Here is a 6,478-nt window from a genome sequence, read left to right as displayed (position 1 = left end):
TTACTGAAACCTTGCGCGGCCTTGCGCACGTCTGAATCTAAGGTCATGTTCCCCGTAAATTCTGAAAATAAGCCCCGCCATGTATAAACCCCTCCAAATATAAGCCCCCCAAACACATAACGCAAAACTCCTCCGTTGTATCAGTACCCCCTCCAAATATAAGCCCCCGGGAAATTGGAAATTGCCCTCAAATTCAAAATAAAACAAAGCTACAACTGTATTGTATCATACATTTTTTGCATTTGCCAAATAAATATTAGGTGTGCCAATTATGATTGCAGTCAAAAAGCGTAACAGTATATTGCTAAAACAACACTGAATGCAGGGCTGGCACTACGTACGGCAAAGGCGGCAAAGGGCTGATTTATTATAGGCCTATATGATGTTTCGATACAGTTTTTGGGAGACGATACCGATGTTTTTTAATCACCTTAAATGTGCTTTTGTCCTTGTCCGATCGCTACAAACTTTTCACCAGTGATTGACAATGAATTGAAGTTTGTTAAAATGCAGTTTTAAGAAAAATCGATATCACTATGACAACAATAAACAAAAAAACTTTGAAATCGGTAAAATCCGAATTTTGCGCTATCAAGACCTGCTACTGAAAGTCCGATACCAGGAACTTATAGTGTGGTGTTTAGCAAGTAACCTCCGTGAGAAGTAAAAAATTCTGTATGTTTGAAATCAAATAAAACACAAATATATCTCAAACCTTATATTTTCAATAGCCTGATAAAATGTTTAATAAAAAAGTTCTAAATAACTCAAATTAATTGTACATACCTCCATATGGCTAGTACATTTCAATGTGAATATTGTCAAAATATGCAATAAAATTCATACTAAAATGTACTAGCCATAGAGGAATGTGTGATGGGTATCAATTTGGAAAAATTAGCATAACGTTAAAACAGTGTATGTTGAAACGCGGATTTTTGGCTAGGTTTCTCTAGAAATTTCAAGGTGTTGTAGTGAATCAATGTTAATGAAAGTTTCAGACATTGTTATAAACATCATGAAGATTATGTGATGAGGTTTAAAATGAATTCTGTCGAGCCCGGGTCTTATTTTCGGAATTTTAGGGTAATTGATGAACTGTTGTCAGAGTGAGACAAACTAAAAGTAAGGGGTACACACACCATCCCAGGGCAGTGGAAGCAATGGACAGCTGTTTCGCCCTTATTGCGTTAAGTTTTTTCAAACAAAATTTTTGTCACGCTTGGCACACAACTATTCGGAAAGGTTTACCGTGTTCGTTCCCCTCCCGACCTAACCTTCACAGGTGCCCTCGCTCCAACGATATTTTTTTACAACTTGTTTCTCACTCGCATAGCTCTCTTTATCTGTACATTGATCCAGGGTTGCTGAATTGACCGGACTCCCTTTTAAATAAAAGGTGCGTGTTTCTCTACAGTGTCATTAAATAATTTACTCCAGGCTCTCAGGGGAAGACGCGAAAGTGAAAGGTACCTGAAAAGTGGGGCGGGGGAAGGTGGGGGGGGGGGGGAGAAAAAAGGAAGTTTCCTCCCATTTTGTTGTCATGTTCGCGCTTTCTTTATCCGCGCGGACCCGAGTATCTCAGAGCCTGGAACAGGCTAATTAAAAACCCGTCGTCCTCTACCTTGATACACTGGATAGTTAGAAACTTCAAGATCCCTGGGGCATACCGTGGGCATTTAACCACTATTATTTCACGACATTGCTGGGGTGGGCACTTTGACTGTTTTTTTTTTTGTACGATCGTGGTTGTTTTGCATGCAAATGGCTAAGAACGAAAGAACGACAAAAGCTATGCAATATTTTTGACGGGAATGTATGAAAACGAGAATGTTCTTAGTATAAAGGATTTTTAAATTTTGAGTTTTCAATTGCCACCACATCAAGTAAATTTATCGGTCAAGGTGTTTACCATCCGGGGCTCCCAAGAAGCTTTACAAAGTAGCTGCCGTGTACATGTACAGAGTAATGTCATCCCCCGGGGAACAGCCCGACATTGTTCTGTTACGATAAGATTGTTAAGGTAACTGAGACTTACATCGTGGTTTTAAAATTTTAAAAAGTTACCAAAACCCTAATATCATTGCCTTCAAAAATACATAAAACACTACAGTTTTGATGACCATCGAGAGATACAAGCCACGACAAGCCAGACTCATCATGTTTCCAGACGTCCAGAACATTCAAAAGCCAATGGATGTAATTTTTTTTAGCAGAATTCATCAGGAGGGGCATCTGACAGTCAAATCCTACTCTGTGGTAGCGCATTCGATCACTACACTGGCGTAAAAGGACGGGAATTTGAACAGGTCTGTCCAGTAATATACAGTCGAATCCCACTTTATGGCACCGGCTTAATACGGACACCTCGTGATGAAGGACAGTTTTCCTTACCACAATTATACTATTAACCCAAAGGAATCTTACCCTACTTTTTAATCTACTCTAAGTATCTTTTTGGGGGCAGGTACTTTTCTTTAGTTATTGATCTATTTTAGCTTTATATCATTTTTCTTTTTTATGCAACACCATCTACTGTAAAAATAAACATAAATATTGTTGTTGTTGTTATTGCGTTCCTTGTCCCCGGGAAAAGAAAGCCCTCACAGTTTTCTGTAAATTCAACCCGCTCCCCCGCCCCCTTTATACGGACACTTTCTGTGGCTCCCTCAGAGTCCGTATTCACGGGGTTAGGGTGTATCCGGGGGGGGGGGGGTACTCCCATACATTACCTATACGGTAGACTGTTCACAGTCCCCTATTTTTTCGTGAGATCGTTTGGATATACCGCGTCTTACCGCCACGGCTATCTTGATTTTCGAAAGCACCGAGGGTGCGGGCGTCGGGGATTAACTTTAAACCGCCCCCGCCCCCTAAGTAGTTTTGACACTCATGCAAGATGGTAGCCCGTAACGCAAAGCGCTCGATCCCTACGATCTTACGGAAAAATAGAGGACTGTGAACAGTCTACCTATACGGGTATGTGCCTCCCAACGGGGTCGTGATTTTGAAGCTCCTGATTTAGAACGGGGTATCTATTTCAGAGGCGTTTTGTAGAACGGGGTATAAAAACTTGTGGATCACGGCTTTATCTTCTGCTTAAAGTTGTTGCTGATTAAAATGAAGCATTTATTTGATGTATAAGTCGAACAAATAAAGAAAAATCTTTTTAAAAAAGCAGGGCTATTTCAATTTACAAACTTTCTAGAACGGAGTATAAAAAATTGGCCGATTTCTAGAATGGGGTATCAGTTTTAGGGCGAATTCTAGAACGGGGTATAAAAAATTGGCCCATTTCTAGAATAGGGTATCCATTTTAGGGGAAATTTTTTTTAGAACGGGGTGCCAATCTTGGAGTCTCGGGCGGCACATACCCACCCAAAAAATACCTAAGTGCCCCCCCTGGGTTGAAGATCCGAATTGATTGGCGCATTATTATCATTTGTTTCAATTTTCTCTTTCCATCATGATTTTTACCGTAACAGTTTTTAATTTACTTCCCAGATTCATTTTACTATTATTTGTATCTCGCTGCTAAAAAGCTCTTTTAAGACAGCGTAATAAACCTATGTACATTAATAAAAGCTTTATAAATTTAACGCGAATTGAATGAACAATGTTTGCATTTCGGATTATCGGTGGTCTGCACAAGTTTTTTTTTTTTCCGTACGTCGAGCTACGTCGCGTAAATTTCCCTCATCTTGAAATGTTACACACTATTTTGTACACCCAACTTCCTTTACTTGAAAGTATTTTCTCCTTCAGTACGCGTTAATTAAAACTGCGTAAATTTCAAAACCCATTATTTCCTTAAATAATTAACACAAGTGTCAATTTCCTATACTAATGGCCAAATTTCCAACCAGTATTTAACTTCACTGTAGGGTATACACGTAATTTTCAACTCAGTGTTAAGTGTATAATACATATTAAATGAGACAACATATATTACATTTTTGTCACTTGTCATTTTTGGCGTTTCGTACAGGATATTCCAGCTGCAGCGCGGCCGGAGGTATCCTAAGGTGAAATCTGGGTCACCAACGCAAAAACAAATAACTCTCTCACAAATAACGAGGATTATTTTTTTTTTGGAACCGGAACCGGAAGGTAACAAGATGAAAGACAGTTGAATAGAAAATCTGGTCGAGCCGGTTTTTTCACCTCTGGATCCTAAATATCCTACTTATTTCTATCCAGGATAGTGGTCCACCTCTGAACGCTGGGTTTAGTGTTAGTTCTCTGCTTGCTTTGCCCGCTACTTTTTACTCTTGTTTGCTTTTCCTACCTGGAGCTCTATCGAGTCCCTACAGCCTGTATAAAATTATCTAAGGTAAGTTAGTTTCTTGTTTTAGTGCGTTAATCGGGGTTTCAATTTCAATTGACTATATTGGAATTCCTTTACCACGGTTTACTTTACAGTTTATACACTGTATCAAACAAGCTAAAATCACCAATAAATTCAATCGGCGTCGCCTGAGAGTCGGGGACGCACTCCCATGTTGCGCTAGACATATTTGTACGAGGTAGAGTTGGCGAGTTGCCGCGTCCTTAATAGGGGTATTTTTTGTTATTCCGGTCCTTTAATAGAAGGGTACCTCAGAACACTGGCCCTTAAACTGCTTTAAAGATTCTAAGCTACTTGTTATTGTACCATAACGATTTAATTCTGCGCTTTATGTGTGATGAAAGAAATAAAAACGGCCTATTAAAACTATATTGCCTTATGGTTTTCCCAAAAGTAGCGCGTCTGGGTTTGAAAAGGATATCAATTTTCACCTTTACTTACACTTCCCTTGAGTACTTGGCCCTACCCCCCAATACATCTACGAAACCTTACATTGAAGCGGGGAAAATCAGTTAAGTTTTGTTTTTCCAGAACACATCCTAGATAGCTTTGCAGGGGATTTATTACATCGCGATTCCTTCAGAAAGTATGCATGCTCTCTCTGTCTGCTTGTGGTGTGAATGGAGGTCATGTCATTCAATCTGTTTCTAGCTCTACTATATTTACTACCGCTGACTTCCAAAATCTTTTTTGGCAGCACAAATCAACGTGTCTTGTCAAAATCTGGTGACTAACCCGAAAATATGGAACCCCACTTCTAGTAACACTAGTCAGTAAAAAATGCAAGCCCATTATAGTCAATCCAGTCGTGAAAATGCGACCCCATCTAGCGGCACATCCCCAGCCTATTACTAGAAAGTGCCCCCGGAAAATTTTGTAACGTTTTGTTAATTTCAATGCATGCGAAGTTTCATAAAAATCCTAGACGATGCATGCGAAGTTTCATTAAAATCCTAGACGATCAGCAGGAATTTTGCTTTTTCTCGATCGACCGTCCCAGGTTTTGCAACTAATAGAAACTCGAAATCTTAGATGTCCTTGATCGTCTAGGATCGTCTAGTGTGGTGGGGGACAAGGTAGAAGAATCGGGAGCGTTTTTTGTTTTCTTTGTTTTGGTTTTATTTTTTAAAACGCCTGCCAGATTTCTGCGAGGGTCAATTGCTATCTATCTTGCCCTTTTTTAACCAAGGCTGGACATTGATCACGGGCGGAGCATGCAAAATGTTTGCAGAAATCACCTTGGCCTTAACGATACCTACAATGTAGCTCTTTGTGCGGCATGTATTTCCTTTCTAAAATGCCAGATGATAAATTGATATTTGATAAGTATCAAAGGCCAGTAACTCTCGCCCGCCAGGTGATAAACAACCCGTGTATCAGGCCATCCTTGCCCGGGGGAGACATTAACAAGATTTAAATGAGGTAGTGGGGAAGGGAGACCCTTATTCTCTAATTGTTTCGCTTCGCCGTTCCCCTAGTATCCCTCGCTGCCGTTGTGGAGGGTCCCGGAAGAGGCGTAGATTGGGGGTTCGGATGGGAGGGGTTTTTTTGGGGGGGGGGGAATCCAAGGAAAAAGCTGTTTTCATATCCAAAGGTTTCATTCACAGTTTGCCGGTCCTCGTGATTCATATCCTATTTTCTTATTTAACAAAACGCAAATTGCAGTGTACATTTTAGCCCTTTTTATTGCCAATAAACTTCAAGTTCCCATAACCTCTGTTGGTTGAGTTTAATCACCATGGGACGCAATGTAAGTTCCATTTTGAACTACCCAATTTAAAGGAGCTAAAAGAGGAAGGAGCAAACTTGTCGTATTCTTTTTTTTTATCAAGCATTATTTTTTGCTAGAATTTGCCATTTGCACCCAAAACAATGCACCGTACATTTCGGTCCTGGGATTTACGCATACATGAAATAAACACCTTACAAGAGATTTGGAGTCCCTTGAATTATTAAACCAGTCCTTTAAGCTTAGACTTTGACTTGGTTTATATGACCTCTTCTTCGTTTGGTTGTTTTTTAGCAATACCCTACCGTTGTTAGTAAGTTATCGTTTTTAAGGTCATTCCTCTGAAATAGAACCTCCAGTGAGATTTTTGTTAGACTTAACCAGTTGGTTGTTTATGTCGT

General features: G+C 39.9%; 1 protein-coding gene across 1 annotated transcript in view; it reads left to right on the top strand.

Annotated features, from left to right (window-relative positions):
* Nucleotides 1–4,203: 4,203 nt before the first annotated feature.
* The window catches only part of LOC140937069 (monocarboxylate transporter 2-like), a 13,871-nt gene continuing 11,596 nt past the window's right edge, over nt 4,204–6,478 (top strand). The window contains exon 1 of the mRNA XM_073386600.1: nt 4,204–4,333. The gene's annotated coding sequence lies outside the window, so the exon portion shown is untranslated. The remainder of the gene's footprint in view (nt 4,334–6,478) is intronic.

The sequence above is a fragment of the Porites lutea genome, chromosome 5, assembly GCF_958299795.1.
Source record: "Porites lutea chromosome 5, jaPorLute2.1, whole genome shotgun sequence".
NCBI classification, from domain to species: Eukaryota; Metazoa; Cnidaria; class Anthozoa; order Scleractinia; family Poritidae; genus Porites; species Porites lutea.
This window is presented reverse-complemented; position numbering and strand designations above follow the sequence as displayed.